The sequence below is a fragment of the Marmota flaviventris genome, chromosome 12, assembly GCF_047511675.1.
Source record: "Marmota flaviventris isolate mMarFla1 chromosome 12, mMarFla1.hap1, whole genome shotgun sequence".
NCBI classification, from domain to species: domain Eukaryota; kingdom Metazoa; phylum Chordata; class Mammalia; order Rodentia; family Sciuridae; genus Marmota; species Marmota flaviventris.
The window spans coordinates 107154007-107177207 of record NC_092509.1 but is presented as its reverse complement, the minus strand read 5'-3'; the positions used below and the strand labels follow the sequence as shown (position 1 = coordinate 107177207).

The following is a 23201-nucleotide window of genomic DNA, read 5'->3' as shown; positions in this document are numbered from 1 at the left end:
TTGTGAAGTAGAGTAGACGAGAATTCTTACCTATTCGCAGTACATTATCTTGGTTTCTTTTTTTCCCCTTTTTGGTGCTGAGGGTTGAACCAAGGGCCTGTGTATGTGAGGCAAGCACTCTGCCAACTGAGCTATATCCTCAGCCCATTATCTTGTTTTGGAATAAGCTAAATTATAATCAGATGAGTGGCTTGATGACTCTCTTGGCCATGGACCTTAATGCTGCAGTCTAATTGTTAGGATGCCCCTCTCAGGCTGACTGGGGTGTACTCTCTCTGGGCTTCCCTTTTTCCCTTCCTGTTCCTTTTTCTTTTTGCAGTGCTGGGGGGTCGAACCCAGCCTTGCACTTGCTAAGAAAGCTTCTACCACTGAGCTATATCCACAGCTCCCCTTTTCTGTTCTTAATCCAGGCTCACTCTCCCCTGAAAACCTTCTGTTTGTCACTGTCAGAAAAAAAAGCACTAGATTAAATAGTCCACTTTTAAATAAGGAGATGAGGTTGAAATTAGATTCTGGATTATTTGTGACTCTCCACTCCTGTGTTCCTGTTTCCCATGCTCTCAGGTGTAGTTTACTCCTAGGTATAAGTGTGATGCCTACCTTCTATAGTTTTTGCTGCTTTACTAGAGCAAGATAACATATCTAAAAGTGCTGTCCAGAGGCAACAATTCAAGTGTAATTTTTGGTCACCCTACAATTGTACATACACATGGTAAACTGTGCTGGTGCCTTAATGGTTCTATTTTGGCACTGTAGACAAATCTGATACACTCACTCCCACTTTCTCTTTTATTTTTATTCCAGCAGGTGCAGGGAATGCTACCACTCAACATTCCAGGCAACCACAATGTACTTTGAAAAGTGATCACCTTAATGCAGACTTGAAAGTTTTCTGTTAGCATTAAACCAGGGTTTAGGAGCCTGGAATGGATTAGAAGTGACATTAGGTAGGACCAGGTGGTGTTGGGACAGGACAGTTGGCTATCCATTTGGGGGGGAAAATTGTATGTCAGAGCACACCTTATACCAAATACAGAAGTTAATTGTGGAGAGATTAGATATTTCACTGTTTGAAGGAAAACTTAGAGAAATACTAGGACAAGAGAAGGAATGATTTTTATTTAGTTTGGGCATGGAAAAACTTTTTTGTTCTTTTTTTTTTTTTGAGTAATTAGAATGGAGACACTGCGTATTCTTTACATATGACACCCAGCTCAACTGCCATAAAAGGAAACAGTTTAACTGTGTAAAATATTAAAGTTTCTGTTAGCTAAAAAAAATAAAACAAAACAAAACCCCACTATACATAAAATTGTTAATATAATATATGGTAAGAAAAATATTAGCCTGTGTGAAAGAGGATTAATTTATCTTAATAAGTACTCTTAGTTATCAGTGATAAATGACAGATGCCTCCATATAAAAATGGCCATGGTGTGTGACAGGCATTTAAGGGAAAACAAGGACTGTGAACATGCTGGCCATGATTCAGAACTTTAGAAAGACCCTTATGTTAGATGTTAAGCCAAAGGGTGCAGACAGTGGGTAGAATGTGTGTTTTTCTGGGATAGTGGAGAAATTAAAAATATTAAGGAAAGAATGGTGTTGGAAGGAATACTGGCTGTAACTTAGAGGTAATTGAATGCTTTTTATGACCTTTTGAGTAATTTCATTACTTTGTAGGTAATATTTAAAATCATAAAATAGTTAAATAGAGAAGGAATTTTGCCATTCCTGATTTAACATGCAGTATAATAGCCAACTGAACTTTAAACCTTACTTAATTCCTTACGTTTGCAGAAATTATTAATTTCTTCCAAGATCACTTGTTTCCTAGAGTCATGGAAGTCTTCTGCTGTTTTCATTCGCTTTTTCATGTGCTTTCCACAAACACCTTTAGTAAATGCTTCTGCTGTCCTAATGAAGTTTCTGTTTTGCAGTGGCTTGAAGCCCTTCCCTAGAATTTTTATTGTTCCTTCTATGGGGATATCTGTTTTGATTCAGAACTTCTGGAACTTGAGCTTTGGGGACTCCTTGTTCTGTAATGAAATTGTCCCCCAAAATTCTCAGCTAGGAGGTAGCAGCTGGCTGGCTCCCCTTTGCTCATCTGCTGCTCATTGGCCAGTGTAAAGTAGGGACCCGGCAGAACCATGTCTTTGGTGGTAACCTATTTGTCTAATTATACACGATTCCAAATTGTCTGTAGAATCTTTTTTTTTTTAATAACAGATGAAATAACTAGAAACTTTTGTTTAAAAAGGAAGGAATCAGAACTCTTGATTGCTGGTCATGGTGGAGCATGCCCGTAATCCCAGTACCTCGGAAGGCTAAGGCAGGAGGATCGCAAGTTCTAGGCCAGCCCCAGCAATTTTAGCAAGGCCCTGAGCAACTTAGGGAGACCCTAGCTTAAAAAATACATTTGAAAGTGGACTGGGGATGTGGCTTAGTGGTAAAGTGCTTCTGGGTTCAATCCCTGGTACTGAAAATAAAAATTAAAATAACAGCAGCAACAAACAAACAACTCTGTCCTAGCTGCTGCTAGGCTGTAAAGAATGAGGTCAGCAAAAGTCATTTGAGCATATAAAGTGATACTGTTATGAATTTGAAAGCAAAGTTGGCTATGGATAAATAATTTGACACAAGGCTGTGGCTTGAGCTAAAATTAATCAGCAAACTAATCAACATGTACCTTCAGTTGGCAGTACTATTTTAAGGTGGAATGGTTCTGGATAATGTAAATTAACAAGGTATCTAGTTTGTTTTTAACCCTGTGTGTGTGTTTATTGAATAATACTAGCCATGGGCCTGGAGTGTAGCTCAGTGGTAGAGCGCTTGCCTAGCATACATAAGGTCCTGTGTTTGATACCCAGCACTGCAAATACATGAGTAATTAAGGCCATAATAATTGACAGCATGCCGAGCACTATTCTAAGTGTTCTATGTGAATTGCCTTATTTCATTGTCACATCCACTGTGTGAGGTGGGCATTATTATTTTATAGATCTGGAAACAGGCATAAGGAAGGTGTGTAATTTTCCAAAAGTTAACATAACTAGAACCATAATTAACACCATGAGGAAGAACATGGTGGAGTTAACTTAAAATGATTTAAGGATATTGATTCCAGTTTCCATGCTGACTTTGTTGATTCACATGTTAGATTGGTTAAGGAAGATATTCATAGCAGAAATTCTTTTGTTATTAATTATTTTTTTCAGATTTTGGAAATTTAAGTTACCTATTGGATGGTGAAATATTTTGAGATAATTATGCTTCTAAATGCTGCTTGCTCTCCTACTTTTATAAAATAATTGTGGACTTTAATTGTAGATGGATTAAGCATTGGTTTTAATAACTTAAGAGTTTGCAAGGCTGCGACAGTTGTTTAGTGACTCAAAATAAACACCACAGGTAAAGGTTTGAGCACCATGGGCAGTGGTGGAAGAGGACCACAAGCAGGTGGTCTCTTCGGCAGGGACCAGTTTTGTGTTATAGACCTCATAAAAGACTCCCTTGCTCTTGGTGTCTCTGAAAAGCTGTTAAAGCTGGTACATGAACAACATCTGGTATAAGAAACCCAGATCACAGAGAGATTCCAAGATGAGCTTTCTCATCATGGCAGTGTGTTGAAGCAGTGACTGACATTTCTCGCATGGTGACAGCAAAAGCTGTTTGAGCAGATGAAGTGATGCTATCAGGAATTTGAAAGCAAAGTTGGCTGTGGATAAATAAGTGGACAACAGTCTGTGGCTCGAGAACCTAGATAACTGACTGCATTTTGTCCTGAGATGGACAAGAGGAGCAAGAATATTCTTTCTTCCACACATAAGTAAACTACTTATTTACCATTTTTGAAAAATTAGCCCAAATCAGAAGTCATAATTCAACTTTTTATATAGACACATTGGGAAATGTTATTTGTTTTTACTAGCAAAGTAACAAGTGAAGGAACTTCAAGAGTTTATTGCTTTGCTGTACAATGATGCTTTCGATATAGGAAAGTGAATGATACCTTCTTTTGTGTAGGATAAATATTCTACCTGTACATTGTAGGCAAAATGCAGAAACCTGTGTCAATAACATGTGATATAAACAGACTTCTGTTCTCTCCATGTTCCTTAGTTTTGCAAAGTGAACTCTTTTTGGTTCATTAAAATTTTGAGGAATTATCTTTTAGTTGGTTCTTTAGTGCCACTCTGAAACTTTATGTTCATTTCTTTCAACTGTCATCAAATGTTTCAGTGCCTACTGTGTGTTAGGATCTGTTTAAGAAACTTAAGAAAATCCAGACTCTGAGAAGTTATCTGTAAAAGTGCTTCCTCCCATAACTGTGGTCAGAATTAAAGGAGAGGATGTGTAGTAAGACTGCTGAGTACATTACTGGAACACTGAAATCTGCCAGTTTATAGTAGCTGTTATTTTCAAACCTTTTCATAACCTTGAACTGTCATGGTAAAAAAGCAAGTATGAACAGGTGCTACAACTTTTAATGTATCATACAAATTTACAAACATAAAAAGCAAATAATGCCTTTATTTTTAAAAGCTTATTTGATTTTAAGGTACTGTACCTAGATAAGCAATAAATTGTAGAAGACTAAATGAATTTACTTATCAGAAATATCACTACCTTATTTAAAGTTACATGTTGTTCTCATTCCATGCATACTAGATTTTGTTTAATTTCCCTCTTAAGTTCTCCAGTTGCAATTTGTTATTAGAACTCCTTGATGGGAGAAGCTAAGTACTATTCATTTTAGCATAGCTCATAGTGCACACTGATTAAATATTTCCTAGACTGTTTTCTTGAAGCAAATTAGTTTTAGAATCGACTGCTTTCATTATAACATGTCTTGTGTAATTGGTACTGTGACCCCCACTGCAGACATGCTGCTAAACATGTGTAATTGATACTGTGACCACTACTGCAGACATGCTGCTGGACATGTGTAATCGGTACTGTGACCACCACTGCAGACATGCTGCTGGACATGTGTAATCGGTACTGTGACCACCACTGCAGACATGCTGCTGGACATGTGTAATCGGTACTGTGACCACCACTGCAGACATGCTGCTGGACATGTGTAATCGGTACTGTGACCACCACTGCAGATATGCTGTTAAACATAGCAGACCCAGAACTTAGCAGCCATTACCTAGAGCCGTTTGTTCTTTTGCCCTCTAATCTACATCTTGCCTCCATCACTGACCCAAGCAGAATGTCCCCGTGTCTGCCATGCTCTAAATCATATTGCTAGGCTCATACTCATTCTGAGAATCCTGAGAAAACAAAGGTCCTCTTGTAGTAGGGCTTACAGAGTTAGTTGGAGGGCTGGGGTAGTGTGAGACCAGGTTCTGGATCTCTGGAACTGGGAATACATCTTAGGTTGGAGAGAGTCTCTGTGGGTCAGGAACGTGGGCAAGGCCTAGTTGGGTCCTTTGCTTCAGGCCCCTCACAAGGCAGCAGTTGAAGCTTCAGCTGGGTGGAGACCTGTGTCTAAGCTCACTCACTTGGTGGTTGGCTCTGTCTGATAGACTGAGGTCCTTAGTTCCTTCTTGATGGATGGCCAAAGGCTGCTCTCAGTTCCTAGCCATGTGGCCTTCTCCGTCCTGCTTCATCAGAGCGTGTACATGAGAAGAGCCCAAGAGCACTCGCAAGGAAGGAGCACTAGCAAATGGAAATCATAGCTCTGCAACAAAATCACAGAGGTGACATCCGTTTTGCAGTTTTGTTGGAGGAAAATTACTTGATCCACCCCACACTCGAGGCATAGATAACAGGGGTTGAGAGTACCTGGAAGGAGGACTATCTTAGAAATCTGCTTAACACAGGATTGTCAAATAATATATAAGAGCCTAAAAGAGCCCTGAAACCCAAAAGTTAAGAGACCTGCTTATCTGGATGTATATTCAGCTGGTAGAATATGAAGGGAGGTGATCCCTTCCTTGAGAAGTTTTTCTCCAGGGCAAGGTGGTGGGTGGGCCATGGAAGCCCATGCACAGAGGGTGACAAGAGAGGCTCCCCCTTTTCTAGAGGCAAGGATCTGTATATTACATAGCTGTCTTCTAGCAACATCTTTCAGAAAATAACACAAACATGACAGGAAAAATAGTGAATGTTAGAAAAACTAAAGTTTCTGGAGCTTACCATTGTCATGAGATTGCGAAGCACAATTTTATGATAGTAGTGGGATGTTAGAACACCTGGTTGACAGAGGAGGACAAAGAGTATCTAAGTGATGTTTGCATTACTTGTAGGGTACAAGTCAAAATGTTTGGTTTCCTGTCCAGCTTCCCAGAAGTTTCCACTGCCAGTTTTGCCACTGTCTGCTTGTTTGATCTTAATTTCTTTGGGCTAAAATTTCTTCATCTGCAGAATACAGCCATGGATTGAGCGATGAAGACAGTTCTATACAGCTTCAAAGATCTTTTAGAGAGCTTGAGTTCAGATGGGAAGGAAATAAAAAGGTAAACCTATGTTAAGGATAATTTAAGGCAAATTTTTAGAAATGTATATGAAATTTCTTAATGACTTCCCTGTCATCTCTCCTTTATCTTTTCTTATTATCTGGTTTTCCTCTCCTGTAGAACCCACTATAGAATAAAGGCAGTGAGGTTATTAACTTTACAGTCTTTATTAAGTATCCTGTATTATGAAATACACTTATCAGAACTCAGTCAAAGGTCACTGTGTCCAAATTTTATTTAGCTTTAATGCCTGAAGTTGAGAGAGAAGTTAGGCCTTGGAAGAGAAGAGTAGGAGCACATTCTTGCAAAGCAGAAACAATACAGGCTTTTTCTTTTCTTTTGAAGATGATTGTGTAAGTTACCTTATAGGAAACTCTAGAACCCACGTGTAAAAGTGAAGGAATTTTGAGTGATAGTTTTTAGAATAGTTGGTAAAATGTTTCAGATAACAAATTTTAGTAGGCCATTATATGACTCAAATAATTTCAAATTCAAAATATGACACATTTTCTAAGAAGCTGTGATAAGATTTTATTATAAAATTTTCTATATCAGCTATTCTGTCTGAACAAGAAGCTATTTTTCATACCTTTTCCTTTCTAAAAAGTCCAGACAAAATAATACTTTAAAAAATTTTTGCCAACAAATATAAAAATATAAGCAAAGTGAGCTGGGTGCTGTGGCACAAGCTTATAATCCCAGTGGCTCTGGTGGCTGAAGCAGAAGCAGGAGGATCGCAAGTTCAAGGCCAGCTTCAGCAACTTAGCAAGACACTGTCTCAAAAAATGGAGTTGGGGAGGTGAGCAGGGGTTTATTAAACACCCCTGGATTCAATCCCTAGTACCAAAAAACAAAACAAAACACTCCTTTCTCCTTCACTTTAAAAAGGTTAAATTTGGATATAACTTAAAAAAAGAAAAATGTATCTATTTGATGGAAGGAGTAATACTGTTTTTAAGAAATTGACAAAATAAAACAATATGCTAGCCTGGTCACTTTGTCTTACTGAGCACTTTCCCAGTCCTCACCGCCGTCTATGACATAGGTATTTCTGTACTACTGTTTTTACTCATGAGGAAACAGGTTTGGAGAGCTGAAATAACTCATCTGAGATGACCCTGATATAGGTGGTGTAGAGCTGGGGCACAGACCCTGAGCTCCCAGCTTCCTTGCCTATGCCTCCCCACTGAGAATTGGTTAGATTTTTTTTTTTTTTTTTTGTGGACTAATAGAAATGAAGCATTACTGTATTTTTAAAAATTGATTTATATGTCTAGTTGCCATGAAACTATTAGTAGGTTGAAAACTAAATAATGGTGCTTTAAAGCTTAATGCTAAATGTAATTTTGTGAGGTTATATGTGTTGGTTAAGTTTTATGACCCAGATTTTAAAGATTTTTTTTTCATAAAGGGCCCTTACAAAATAGTGCATATATTTTAATCTTTACCCCGATTTTATTTTTCCTTCAACTGTTCCTTCTTTCAAAATTTCTTCTTATTTTTATTGTTGCAAATTTCTGAAAACACCACATCCCTACTCGAGTTTCCATTTTGAGTGTTATAGTGCTTATTAGCTTCTGTCTTAAGTGGAATATGGAATTGTTTATAGATTCTTTTATTCTGTTGATAATGTAATGATCTGGTATATGTCATTCTATATTACTAACTTTGGGGTAGGAATTCTGTTGTTGGTCAGTAACCTAAGTAAAGCATATCTTTTTGACTTACAGGAAAAGGAAAGGAAACACAGAAACATAGCTTGGCTTTTATATATACCTTCCTATGTACCTTTGAAAAGGTGTACTTTAAAAAATTAACTTAGCCAGGTGCAGCGGTGCATGCCTGGAACCCCAGTGGCTCAGGAGGCTGAGGCAGGAGGATCACGAGTTCAAAGCCATCCTCAGCAGTGGTGAGGCACTAAGCAACTCAGTGAGACCCTGTCTCTAAATAAAATACAAAAAATAGGGCTGGGGATGTGGCTCAGTGGTTGAGTGCCCCTGAGTTCAATCCCTAGTACACCAAAAAAGAAAAAGAAAGAAAGAAAAGTTGGCTTAAACAAAAAAATGCAAGTAAAATGCCATTTAGTTTTGAATGTTGTTTAAATTTTGCTGTCTGTAATTTTTTTAGGGTTACATGTGGAGGGAAGTCAGCCATGGACACTACTCAGTTTCTGATTGGGAGGGAGGGAAAGTATCAACTGCTGGTGATAGGGTGATGTGTGGATTGTGAAGAGGTGTAGTTACCAGTTACTATTTTCCTTTACACTGTAAAAACAGCTTTACTCCTTTTAGTTTGTTGTCAGATTTTGGAATGGTTTAGTTATGAGAATAATGTGTGCATATTTTGAATTTAAGAAACACTGGGAAATTGTTATTTTTTGGATGTGCAGTGCTCTTTAAGAACTTGGTAAGTAGTGTGTTTTTTAAGTTGTTTAGCTATAGCATAGTTATAAATGACAGATAAGATGTTAAGTTTGTAGATCAACTCAAAAGATGAATTTGTTTTTCTTGGTGCTTTTCAAGAAAGCATAAATCAGTCATCAAAGGCTACAGTGACTGGTTAATTCATTTATTTGACATTTATGGTCTAAAATCCATCAGGTGCCATGTTACACTGATTTATAAACATTACTTCACTTATTTTTAGTAGTTCCCTGAACTATAATCAGAAAGCTTCAATCCTGGAAGGACTTGGTTCAGTTGAGGGGAGGGACGAGGGGACAGCTAAGTCCACTTAAAGTCACAGTAGCCTGTGAACAAATGGTTGAAGGGTGTAGACCCAGCCCAGGTGACTAGCAAGGGAGGACGAGCCAGGGAAGAGTTTTGAGGAAGATAGAAGTTAGGTTGGGATCAGAGCCTTGGGAGCATCAGTAAAATGAATCCACATATATAAACTAGGTTTTTTTGTTGGGATTCTAAAAGCAAAACCAATACTTTATTGTAGTAGCTTCAGAATTGTTTTCCTCAAGATAAGTAAGGATTTAAAAATGGTACAACATTTTCATATAATAATGAATTGTTTTGTGTGTTGTGTGAGAGAGATGTATTATATGAGTAGATCATGGGTTATTAGTCTTAAACCTGAATCCATTTATACTATAATAAATAACACCTAATATTTATCAAATTCATGTATTTATTTTCTTGAGAAAAATATACTGAGAAATATACTTAAACACTAAGTTTGGAGAGGCATTTTCAAAATATTAATGGGGAAGTTTTATTTTCTTTTATGATTTCTATATTGAGTTCTAGGGAAAATGGCCTTTTTCCATTCAAGGGTTGTACTTGAAACCTCGCCTGGGACAGATCTGAGCTGGTTGGACTGGCTATAGGTATGTTAATCTACTTTGCAAAACCCTCTGTGCTGGGTTTTGCAAAGTGGGTTAAAACACTCGTTTTTTCACCACCGAATAGATGGTATAGCAGCATCACAGTGGATAATGTGATAAGACAGTTCAGTTCTCTGTTTCCTGTTTGCTCTAAATGTCTTGATTATTTAAATCAGTGTATTTCTTTTTTGAGATTTGGCAGTTTTCTCCATGTTTTAAAATGTGTTTTCTTACCTCTTATAAAAGAGTCTCTCTAGAAGTTTCTACAAATGAAGGTCAGCCTATTTGCTATTAAGATTATCTGAATAGATTTCTGTAGATAGTATGTTTTAGAACCAAAAACTCAAGGTTTTTTGTGTTATGTCTTTGCAAAAGAGAAGCACAGTCTCTCTGCAGTCTATCTGTAGAATATGCCTACAAAACAGCAGTCAAGAGTAACAGACATGTTTGAAGAATTCAAGCACATTTTCCAAAGCCCTATCCAAAATCTTGTTCTTACGCAGTTGGTCATATTGAAGTCCATTCAGGAGTCACTAATAGCAAGGTTTTGTAGGGGGACTTAAGACTCCAATTCTGTCTTTAATGTTAATTTTTTCTTACTGAAAATGAGCCCCATGTTATAATCCATTGCTGATAATATGAAAATACAAACCAAATTACTATGTTCTGAATAATTATGCAGTTGTTGCAGCTTTTATTATAGTTTTTTTTTTTACTTTGTTGTTAACTTCACACTAAAGAATGTTCATAACTGAGCCACAAGTGGCAAAATAAATCAAAGTAGTTCTGATTATTAAAAATACTTTTAAATTTCTTTAATCATGATGTTCAGTGTGATAGTTTCTTGCTTGTAGCTGAATCAGATTGACATGTATAACTGGTCTGTGACTTCTGATCTCCTGTGTGATGACAGGAGGAAAAGCATGCATCCCTCTAGGATGGAGGGTCTGGTTCCTGTGCCCAGGACATGCTGGCTGGCATTTTGCCAGGGGCTTTGGGTATTGACTGATTTATGTGTACATCTAACTAAGTTTACATAATTTAATTGGGCCTTCAGGTTTTTAAAAAATATCTTGTTTTATTGTACCACGGTGTTCATTACAATGCGTATTTTAAAATCTGGTGACCCAAAGAGCACTTTATGATGAATTTCCTAATGAAATGCTTATGAAACTTGGACAAACTTGATTATCAAGGGACAGGTTCACTTAGGAGAACAAGAGTTTTATTTCAAAGCAAAGCCTACAGTATTACGTTTAATGGTTTGAATTACTATGTTTTTATTTCTCATCAGCCCAAGAATTTATACTTGAGGGTTAGGAACAGAAACAAAACTTCTAGCCTTTGTGGATTCTATAATGATTTACTAAACAACTCTTTTGTCAAACAAGTTGCCATTTTTCCCACTATCCTTTTTCATTCTCTTATTTCTCTAGTTTTATTTTTTTTCAGCGTGAAATTTGGTAAAGTTTTTTTTTCTTATTTTTGGAGACTTACAAAATTGCTCAAACTCACAACCCTCCAACCTCAGAATCCCAAGTAACTGGGATTACAGGGATCTGCTACTACTCTTGGCAAGAATTTTTTATTTTAAAGAAATAGAATTCATCTTAGGCTTTTTTTGGTTGTTGTTTTTTGTTTTATTTTCCCTCTTTTTTTTAACTTGGTATCAGGTTGTCACTCACTGGGTTGGCTGAGGGAAAGTTTTTGTCTTTACTATGATTAGCCAACTAACCTACCTTCCCTATTCCCTCCCTCCCTCTTTGCTTTTCTGATGCAACTAGGGGAAAAAAAAAGGCAACTTCAGGAACATTCCGGCTCTAGCTGCATGTAAGAATTTTTATCAGTTTAGTTTTTTCTTTTTCCATATTTTTCATTGGTCTGTTATAGTTGCACCTAATGGTGGGATTCATTGTTATACTTTAGGACATGCACACAATGGGATTATTTGGCCAATATCTTTCCCCAGTATTTCCCCTTTCCCTTCCCTTCTTCCTCCCCTGCTTCTCTTTCCTCTACTCTACTGATCTCCCTTGTATTTTAATGAGACCCTCCTCCTCTTTCTTTTCCTTTTTCCTTTCTTCCTTCCACATAGGGGAGAGAACTTAGGACCCCTGACCTTGTGTGTTTGGCTTATTTTGCTTAACAGTGTCCTCAAATTCCATCCATTTTCCTGCAGATGAATAATGTCATTCTTTATGGCTGAGTAAAACTTAATTATATATATCTGCATTTCTTTATCCACTCATCCATTGATAGACAATTGGTGTGGTTCCATAGTTGGGCTGCTGTCACTTGTGCTGCTTAGAACCTGGGTAGGCAGTATCACTGGAGTGTGGCTGACTTTAATTCTTCAGGGTACATAGGAGCAGTGGTGCAGCTGCTCGTCATAGGGTGGTTCTGTGCTTAGTCTTTGAGGAACCTTCACACTGACTTGCACAGTGGTTGTACCAACTTACAGTCCCACAACAGTGTAAAAGTTATTGTTTGTATTCTTGACAGTCTGATTTATCTGTTTAGTTTTATAAAAAAATATTTAGTTGTTGATGGACCTTTATTTATTTATTTATATGTGGTGCTGAGGATTGAACCCAGTGCCTCACACATGCTAGGCAAGCTCTACCACTGAGCCTCAACCCCAGCCCTATCTGTTTAGTTTTGAAATAGAATGCAGAATGGAACTTCTTCTGACTTGGTTAGGTCCTTGCACAAAACATTTCAGATTTATGTATCATATTGTGAAATCATTTGCTTCAGTGACACTTTTTATTTTTTAAAACCTGTTCACACATTATTCAGTTATTGAAGAGTCTTTTGATCATGCTCTTTCAAACCAGGAAAATGCCTTAGTATTGTTTTTAAAAATTTAATCAGGATAGTAATCTGACTTAAAGGTTTTGATGGAATACAAGTGAAGCGTTCGGCAACCTCATTCTGGGTGATGTATGTTTGTTTGAGTGTTGTGCCAGTGTGCTTGAGCTGCAGTGTTGGTTTCTCAGCTTCCTGAGGGCAGCCACTGTGCCTCTGGTTTCACTTTACTTGTCCAACAGAACTAGTGTCTGACTCTGAATATGGGCAGAAAATGCTTAAATTGAATTTTGGTGTCAGAAAAATGGTGTTTCTTTGTGTATTGCCCAACTTTGATTCATGCTATAATTGTGTTTCTCATGTATCTTGATTCTTGGCATGTGGCATATGAAGAAGGCAATATTTATTTTATTATGCCTTGATAAAAAGCAGCCAGATCCTTAACCATTGAAGAACTTGAAGTTAAAATCAGGAGCATTATCATCCCTGGCTTCAGCAAATTAACCTACGGATAATGTACAGCTTTTGGTTATCAGAGAAGATGTGATTCAGGTAATTTTTTTTTTTTTTTTTTTTAAATCTGTCTCCTCCACTACTCTTCACCTAATGAATAATTTTAAAAAATTAACTGGGATGCCCATGGTTCATTTTCTTTTCTTGGGTGATTTTTTTATGACTATAATTCATAATAATATGAATCTTTAAGCAGATTATGATTGGTTAGCATTTTTACCTAGAAAATGAAGTTAGGTAACTTGAATCACCCTGAAGCTTTTTTACATAGTGTGCAGGTCTGGTTTTTCATCTAGGAGATTCTGGTTTGGTAGGTTTGATATTCTGTGAGCCCAGGCATCTGTATTTTTATAGAAGTTTTAAAATTATTTTGATTCATGCTTGCTTCTGAGAACCACAGGAATAGGGCAAATCTGTGAATAGAAAAATGCTATGAGAGATCATAGTAAGTCCTTCCTTATTCATGGCCAACTTCAGTCTGAAAATATTAAGTAGAAAATTACAGAAATATTCATTAAAATTGCATGTTAATCTGAGTAGCAGAATGGAATCTTGTGTCATCTTGTTGCATCCTGCTTAGGGTGTGAATCATCCTTTGCCCAATGTGTCCACTCTGTATATACTACCCTTACCTTGGTTACTTAGTAGTCATGGACTGTCTGGAATCAGTGTGCTTGTATTCAGTACTTATTTGTCTTAATAATGGCCCCAAAGAGTAAGAATGGTGATTCTGTCAGTTTGCTAATGCCATAGAGAAGCAGCAAAATGTTTCAAATGAAAAAGTAAAATTTATTGATTTAAGGAAAGAAAAATTGTTTTCTGAGATTGCTGAGATCTACAATAACATAAGACATTTTGAGAAATCACATTAGCATAAATTTTACTACACTGTATTATGGTGGGGGGATGACCAGAATCTCATTAAGGGGTTCTTCTTCCTGCCCAGGATAAGCCAAGCTACCCTAAAACTTAGAATCTCAAGTAATTAATAAATAACAAAGCACAAATACTCAGAAATATGTTTACAAAAAGTGAAGCCCCTGATAGATCTAGTCCATTGGGTTCTGGAACTAGACAAAGGGAAAATGGCTCAGGTGGTTTATTTAAGGGGCTACATCAAAGGCAAGGATAAGGTTTCAAGGGCGGAATCTTGCTTGATGTCTTGCAGTCAGCAGCTTGATTGACATCTTGGCAGTCATACCCATCTCAGGTGCTGTATGGGCCACGGCAGCGTGGGACAGAGATTCACATTGTCCCTGGGCAATTGACCAGTGGAAATATCCATTGGACATTCCTAGACACCAGATGTCTCTATCCACAAGGCTTCCACGTGCGGTGACCCACATGCAACCCATGGACGGCCCCTGACACTGTATTGTTATAATTGTTTTATTTTACTATTAGTTGTTTATCTCTGTGCCCGATTTTAAGTTAAACTTTACCACAGGTAGATATGTAGGGCAGATAATATAGTATGTATAGGATTTGGTTGGTACATCTACTCTTTCAGGCATCCTCTGGGCTCTTTGAACATATCTCCTGCCTATATGGGAGGCTACTGTGAAGATACAAAAAGAATCCTTCTGGGAATCCAGGGAAGATGTCATAAGAGTAGAAACAGCTGAATCTCATTCTGTCAGATGTTTGAGTAGGGGGACCCCTTGAATCCAGAGATTATCACAAGTGAATTCCAGTCCAGAGAGTGATTTGAAGGAAAGAATGGAGATATGAAACTGCTTACTGAGTTTTGGAAATTATAGCTAATTGGCATGATTCAACTATAGGGTAAGGGCAGTTGGAAATAAAGTTGTTTTTATGCTGCCAAAGGCAAGGAGACCTTAATGAACATGGAAGAGGGAGAATAATAGGAGACTTGAACTTGAACATCTACTCTTATGATAGAAAGGTCACAGGTGACTGAATAGAGCATAAATTGTAAATGGTGCAAGGAGATTGGAGGCAGGGAGAGGGCTGGAAGTTGATCAGAATGATCCAGGCAGGAGTGAGGCAGAGGTTCTCTGCTCAAGGTAGAGTACTGGCCCACCCCAGCCGGCTGATCCCCAGCTCCGCCCCCCCCCCAAAAAAAAAAAAAAAAAAAAAAACAAGAACAATAAACCAAAACAGAACCATTGTTTTCACCTGGGGCGTCACAGTTGGGGGAGAAGCAGAGCAGAAAAAACAAGCAAGGAGGGGGTCTTTTAGCACTGGAGACAGATTGCTTTTGAAGATGAGGAAGACAGTGATTTCTCACCCACATGAAGTGCATGGGAGATTTACCAAACATAAGATGAGGTTTCCAGGGGTTGATTAGGTTTTAAAAGAAAATAATGGGGTCTGGGGATGCAGCTGGTAGGAACAGGTGCCCCAATGCAATGGTGGCCTTTGGTGAGATATAGGGAGCCCGTCATGCTTTTGCCGCAGGGTTGCTCCCTTTAGGTCTTGCCTACTAGTGGTCCCAGGTCACCTATTGGTTCTGGTGGCCACAGCCGGTCATTGTGTGCTGTGGGATGAAGCATCCACATTGTAATTAAGCCTTGGGGTCATGAAAGGCAGGAGTGGTGCAGTCACCTGGCCACCACTCGAGGGGAAGCTGGAGGATAAAGTCAAAATAAGGAGAAACAGGCCGAGAGTTGTGTGCACCTATGGCTCTGAGGACGCCTTCACTGTCTGACATGTGCTCTGCTTGACTTCCAGTTACGACTTTCGCCTAGTTTGCATTGGGGTTTTCTGTCCTTTGAAATAAATTGATAGGTTTCTAACTGATATAGAAATGAAGATTGTTGTTTGAAAGAGGAGAATAGATGGTGGACACAACATAAATCTTTACATGAATAATTTGTGGGGATATTCACACCAAATAACCTTGAGCTCCATGCTCAAGGTTGGGTGAACCTGCCGTAAGCATGCATCTGCCAGTGACAGCTGAGACTAGAATCTAGATCTCACATTTCAGCTCAGTGATGTTGTACCATGTGTCTCACTTAGGCCAACAGAAAGTTGAGAAATGATGGTCTTTGGACAAACTAAGTGCCTGTGTATTCAAGGATTTGTTGTTTTTATATTTGTGAAACTCTTAGGGACATAGCAGCACAATGACTTTGTAGCTCTGAAGAGGCCAAGTGAATTTCTTTAGTACGTTAGGGTCTGGGTGGTTATAGCTATACAGATCTTTGTTTTGAGGCAGTCATAATTCTGAGTTGCTTTAGGGAGAGACACACTTATTATAAAGCAGTGAAATCCTGCCTGAGTGTGGCAGTCCCTCTGCATTTTCTGGATGTGCTTTTGGAAAATGTTTCCCTAGGACCTTTAATTTTGTTCCTAAATTTATAACAGAGCCACTTCTCAATGCTCTCTGTTGTTCAGGGTACTTCTGGTGATAAGCTTGTTATTGAGTTGTATGGGGAAGCTGAAGACTGCATCCTGCAGGGGATCATTTATTGATTTGTACAAGAATATGTATTGCTGAGGAATCGTGTCTTATTTGGGGCATCAAATGGTCTTTCACTTTAAAATCTGACATTGACAGTACTTTTTTTTTGATTTAAACAGGGTAGCAAATGTTTCTGTAAGCATGAAAAAAGTTAAAGACAACTTCTTAAGGTATTGGCTCTATTTTATTTGCTTTATGAAAAATAAAAAAGGCTATAGTAACATTATATCTATGAGCATGATTAGGCATTTGGCCTGAGCTAGTTATTATAATTTTTTCTCCTTAGAAAAATCTTTTGAGCCCTAAAATTAATTTTCAGTTGAAAATGTTGGAAATATTCAAGGCTTAGAATATACAGTAGCTTCAGATCTGAAGACATTCTCTGAGAAGTGAAATAAAAGGTGTTTTTGTTTTTTGGCATTACAGGTGTTGTTGCACTACTGTGCAAGGCCCCCAACAGGGATGTCATGTAGAACAGAAGAGAAAACAGATATCCACACATTTTTAATTAATAGAATTCAAGATGCAGTAGAAATTGAGTAAGAAATTTTGTGATAAAGTCTACTAATGACAAGGGTAGGATTATTTTGGAGGGATAACATTTCTCTTAATTGGTGTCTTCTGTAAGAACTGCTCTTATTTGTGGACTCCACGCACCAAGTTTTGCCCACCTCGTCATTTTTGTTGCTGCCCAGTTGATACCTGAGGGGCTGTTGATACCTGAGGACCTGTCCTTATTCTAGGTGCTGGGGCAACAGTGACACAGCGCAAACTCCTGCTCTTGTTGGCTAGTGTCAAGTACCAAGTAGAAAGTGAAGTATGGAAGTGGCTCGAGGGATGTAGAGTGCTGGAGGATTGCAGTTTTAGTTTGATGGTCGTTTGGTTGGCTACAGGGACGGCCTCAACTAAGGAGCACCCTCTTGGAGGATGTTCTCCTTCCTCCATACCCTGAGGGTGACCACCCTCCTTCATATATGTGTAATATGTCTTTAACTATGTTTTATAAACATTTCATGTATAGTAGGATAACGTTATATATTTTGTGCAGCTTTTTATATTCAACATAATATGTCAAATTCATATTAATATGACTCGTATTAATTGTTGTGATTTTTTTGGCACTGGGGATTGAACCCAGGGGTGCAGTGTCACTGAGCTCCTTCCCCATCCCTGTTGGTTCTGTTTTGAGACAGGTTCTCTCTGAGTTGCCCAGGCTGGCCTTGTCAGTCCTTCTGCCTCAGAGTAGCGGGGATTACAGAGGAGAAAGTGCTTGACTTCACTTTGCATTCCATTGCAAAGCTGTCCTAGAATTGAGGGCTGCCACCCCGGTGGGAAGAGGAGCAAAGGACACTGCCAATGGCATGAGCACCAGAAGGCGGCAGTCACAGCCAGTCAGCGGTTTTCCACAATTCATTCTCACTGTGAAGTGTTTTACTGGTTGATGTATTTTTCTGTTTGTGGCCATTTTGACTGTTGCGGTTGTTGGCACTCAAACAGTGCTGCAGTGGGTAGCCTTGTGTTGCCTGTGCACATGCGCGGGAGTTTCATTGAGGAGTGTGTGCGCAAAGTGTATGTACATGTGTACAGACCTAGAAGTGGAGTCACTGTGTGGTGGGTGTATACACCTTCAACTTTCCTAGACGCCTACTGGGTCAGGTTACGTTCTTAGCACCAGTGTGGTTCTTTGCTCCACAGTTTTGTCAAGGTATTTTTAATTTTGCCAGTCCCAGAGGACGTGAATTGGTGTCTCATAGGGGGTTTTTAGCTGTATTTTCTTTATTATTAAATAGACTAAGCAACTCTTCATGTGCTTTTCGGTTTTTGTGGGCTTTTTTGTTTGTTTATTTTTCATTTGGTGTGATTTCGGGGACCCCCGTTTGCCCTTTTGTATGCTTGGCGTTGATCACCCCCATGCACATTACCACCCCTCTCCTCCTTTATGTACTTTTTGAATTGCCAGTTAGTACATTTTGCCCTTTATTATTGGATTGTTTTATCTCATTGATTTGTAGGAATGCTTTGGATTCCAATATTTCCTTGGTTACATGTGTTCTAAAAATTTCCCCAAGTCTGTGGTTTGCCTTTGTTTTCAAATGGACTCTTAATGGAAAAAGTTTTTGATTTTAATACTGTTGGATGTACCATCCTTTCTTTTATGATTGGTGTGTCTTACTGAAGAAATTGTTGTGTTCCCCATGTTCCAAGTTTTCTTACGTTTTAAGTTTTAAATTTTACTTTTTTTGCACTGTGATTATTAATTGATGGTTATTAATCTAATTGGAATTGAGTTTGTGTAGGGTGTTAGGTGGGGAACTAAAAAAGGTGTAAGTATTTCAGTTTTCTCAGCATGATTTGTCAAGGTTCCCCCCTTTCCTCAACCTTCCTGCAGTGCCAGTTTCGTCATATATTGAGTTCCCATGCACACATGTGTTGTACTTTCTTTTAATGGTAATTTCATATGTCTAGCAATAGATCCAATTTTCCCTTTTGAAGCTGGCACCTTTTTTTACTGTTGTGTTACTGCCTGAGTAGTCCTGACTAAATTAGTGCTCTTAATTACTTTGGATAATAATCATAGGAAGCAGTCTTTTGGTTGCCCACTGTTTGCTAGATTAATATACTTGGTGTTTTAATACACAAATTCATTTGATTTTCACCATAGTACTGAGTTAGCTGTTTGATTCTCCGTTTAGCCACATTCCCAGCTAAACTGGGGTAGTGAACGGAGAATCAAACAGCTAACTCAGTACTCAGTTTAGCTAAACTGGGGTAGTGAACCCAGGCTGGCTGCTCTAGGCTCTCCACTGCTTCTCATTTGATGAGTTTAAAAGACTTCTCTGACTTGAAGCATTTGAGCAGGAGTGAGAGCAGCCCCAGTCAGCCATAACCTAGATTTGTCCAGTTGCTGATACTGTTAGACTAAGTTAGGCAGAGGCCATAGGAACTCTTCACAGCTCGTTTTTAGAATAATTTAATTGGGTTTTCTAATAGCCAAATTATGAGCCAGCCTGTGTCCATCACTGGATGAGTAGATAAAGAAAATGTGATGTATATACAACATGAAGTTTTATTCATCCATAAGAATGAAATTATGTAATTTTTAGGAAAATGGATAGAACTTTAGAGCATTATTAATGAGATAAACGAAACCCAGAAAGCCAAGGGTCGTATTTTTTCTCTCACGCAGGGGAGCTATAGAGAAAAGATTGGGGGCAGTGTTTTACTGCACGAATAGGCCGTGGTTGATGGGGGGTAGGGTCTCATGAAATCAGAAGGGAGATCAGTAGAGTAAAGGGAAGGAACGAGGAGAAGAAGGGGAGGGAAAGGAGAGGTTCTGGGGAGCCAAATTGTTATATCGTATGTACGTGCATAAATCTTACTGTTACTTGTAATTTTAAAGACAGGGAGAAGATTTTAGTAAGCTTTCTAAAATGGTCATCATGTCAGAGCATGTGAAGAAAATATGGGAAATGATTTTGTGTTTTGGAAAATGTTGTATTTTGGGGTTTATGGACTTTTCATGGGTGCACTAGAACCAGACTCCTATGTGCAGACAGTGGTAACAATGACCATGAACTTTATAAGTTGGGGATATGGTGCTTTGAGTGGTTTTGTTTTGTTTTTAAAGTAAGATATAGGAATGGGTATGACTGTGGAGTTACCTGGGAGCACTGGGCTTATCTTGCCTCCTTGTTCTCTGGCCCAGTCCTTCTAAGCATTCTCCCTTGAGGCTAGCCAGCTTTCCCTGCACTTGTTGTCTGTTCCAGCTTTTGAAATTCATACTCAACTTAGAATTTGGTTGTTTGATATAGCACTTTTATTATTTTTTCTGATTGCTTTGGAAATAAGTCTTTTGTTCCTAGGACAGGGATAGTATGGGGGTTGCTTTTTTAATGTGGTGTGGTTTGCTTGGGTTGGGTTGGGTTGTTTTGTTTCTGTTATTGTGATACTGGGGCTCGAACCCTGTGCTTTGTACATAATGGGTAGGTGCTGTACCACTGAGCTACACTGCCAACCTGGTATAATTTTTTAAAAAATAACTAACATTTTTAAATATATATATATATATATGTATATATATATATATATTTATTTATTTATTTTAGTTTTAGGTGGACACAATATCTTTATTTTGTTTTTATGTGGTGCTGAGAATCGAACCCAGTGCCTCGCTCATGCTAGGCGAGCGTGCTACCACTTGAGCCACATCCCCAGCCCTGGGATAATTTTTTTAATACTTAACTTTTAATCATCTCTGCTGTTTCTTAGCTCATAGAATAGCCAATGAGAGTGCTGATGCTTGCTTAGTAAATGTCAACTTTTAATGTGGCTCAGTGAGGAAGACCAGGGTGATAATGGCAAATTTTTTTTTGACCTAAGATTTTTGACCGTATTATTCAAGTACATATTTTTTACAAAGAGCTGCAAGAAATAAAAGGTGAATCAGAAACAAGTTCTGCCTTCGAAGGGAATATGTTCTTAGAACAGTTTGTAACGGTTGTTTGCCCTTGTATGTACATTCCCCATCTTAGTTTTGCAAAAAGAGGGCGTTAGAGGTTGTTTGCAAGGTTATTGGGGAGATCAGATGTATAAGGAAAGAGTCATTCAAGATTTAATGTGGTGAATTTCAAAGCCCCAGAGATTTGAGAGCACATTTTGTACTTGAGGTAAGCTGGGGAAAAGTTCTGAGAATGGTGGTAGCAACTGAGCTGGGCCCTAAGAGGGGAACGGTGGCTTTTGACAGGGGACTTCTGAGTGGAGGGTGGGATTGCATTTCAAAAGGAAGAAACAATCTGAAGCAAGGTCTGATAAAAGGAGAAAAACTGGCTATGATGGGAGCAAAGGTAGTTTCCATTTGGCTGGAATTTAGGCGAATACAAGTAAGTTGGGGCCAGTTTGTGTAGGGTCTTAAATATCAGGCTGAGGTGTTTGGACTTAATTCAGTGGACAGTGGGGAGCCGCTGAAGTTTTTTGAGTAATATAATCTGAGCCATGCTTTTGGAAGGTTGATCTGGTATCATGTCAGTAATGAAGTAACAAAAAAAATGAAAGTATTTTCCATTGTTGGATTACTTTTGCTTTCTGTGTAAGCAGCTAAAATAATGTGAACTTAATTTAGTTATCAAATAACACTAAGAATCTTCACTAATGAGTATGTATGAAAAAATCATTTATGTTTTCATATCCAACTAGTCTGAAAATTAGTTGAGGCTTTATTCACCTGTTGGTTCTAGTTCTAATTTTTGCATTCATACTCTTCTTGTGAATTATACACCACAGATAATCTTCCAAAAATATGGTTTCTTCTGAATGTTGTATTGTACTGCTGGAAAAGCCTTAAATACTGTTCTTTTTGACTGCTAAATAAAATCCAGGTATTATAACCCAGCAAAGGAGGCCCCTCCGTGTTCGTTTCTCCTGCTCACACAGATTGTTAGTAAGATTGCTTGTGATTTTCCACTTCTCTGTCTCATGTACTTTATAGCTCTTGTGACCATCACAGATGCAGAGAGGGGAAAAACATTGTGTGACAAGAGCAGATTCTGGCAGAGCAAGTACAAAAGTTCTGTCATTGTTCAAGTATCTTTTGTACTTGCTGTGTACCAGGTATTGTGCCAGATCAGGGGGATACGGAGGGCCTACAGTCTAAAGAGAGAAACATTATCAAGGAATAGTGCTTTGGAGCCCTTTGAGAGAGTATAATGGGGGAAGGAGTGAAGCTCATTTGGAATGGCTTGTCAGGAGGGTCTTGTGGAGGAAGTGAATTTTAAACTCAGAATTGAGATTCAAGATCATGCTGGCAAGGCAAAGAGCAGAGAGAACAGTGTTTTTCCAGGCCCCTCAGGGGGAAGAGAATTCGGGAGTATTTGATGACCTGGAAGATCATTGTGGCCAGAATGTATTTTGATTACTGGGGAGTAAAATGAAGCTAGAAGAGTAAGAGGTCAGATCATAATAACCTTTAGACCATATTGGATTTTGCATTTTACATAAAGTACACTGGGAAAAAAAATGGCATTGGAGGGCTTTTGAATTGAAGATCGACACAATCCAACATCAATCATAGACTGACAGTCTAACCACTTACCGTCATCTCCACTATGCCTTCCTGAGTCTAAATCTGAGTTAACTAGTCCCTGCTTCCACCCTTGCAGCCCTGCAGCCTATTCTCAACATAGCTCTGTTTTATTTGAAAATGTTTGAGCATGGCTCCCTTCTCTTTCTGATCTTCTATGGATTTCCCATTTCATTCAGAGTAAAAGTCAGAAGTATGCTCTCCCCTCAGGCACTTGTTTATGTTTTACCTGGGATGGTTTTTCTGTAAATATACATGTGTTTCACTTCTAACCTCCTTCTGGTCTTTATACAACTGGGGAATCCATCCCTGGCTGCTGTTTAACACCACACCCCACCTCTACCTATCTTTTCCTACTTCCTTTTTCACCAAAATGCTTACTGCCCTCTGCTGTAACACTTTATTCTAGAACATAAGTTTCACTAAGTAAAGGATTTTGTCAGAGTTGTGTGTGTTCATGTAGCGTGCTGCATATTACAGGCAGTCAGTAAATATTAGTTGAGTGAATTACTGTACTAATAGAGTATGGCTTGGCAGTCTAGAATGTAAGCTGGGAGACAAAAGGTTCTGGAT

General features: G+C 38.5%; 1 protein-coding gene across 6 annotated transcripts in view; it reads left to right on the top strand.

The window, feature by feature from the left end:
• The window catches only part of Pou2f1 (POU class 2 homeobox 1), a 151833-nt gene that overhangs the window by 14888 nt on the left and 113744 nt on the right, over positions 1 to 23201 (top strand). For 4 of the 6 annotated variants that reach the window (XM_071600358.1, XM_071600357.1, XM_071600356.1 and 1 more), the window contains exon 1: positions 12699 to 13161. The exons of 1 other annotated variant lie outside the window; for it this stretch is intronic. The gene's annotated coding sequence lies outside the window, so the exon portion shown is untranslated. Of the gene's footprint in view, positions 1 to 12697; positions 13162 to 23201 lie in introns of those variants that run through there. One more of the 6 variants, XM_071600361.1, reaches the window with a different exon arrangement.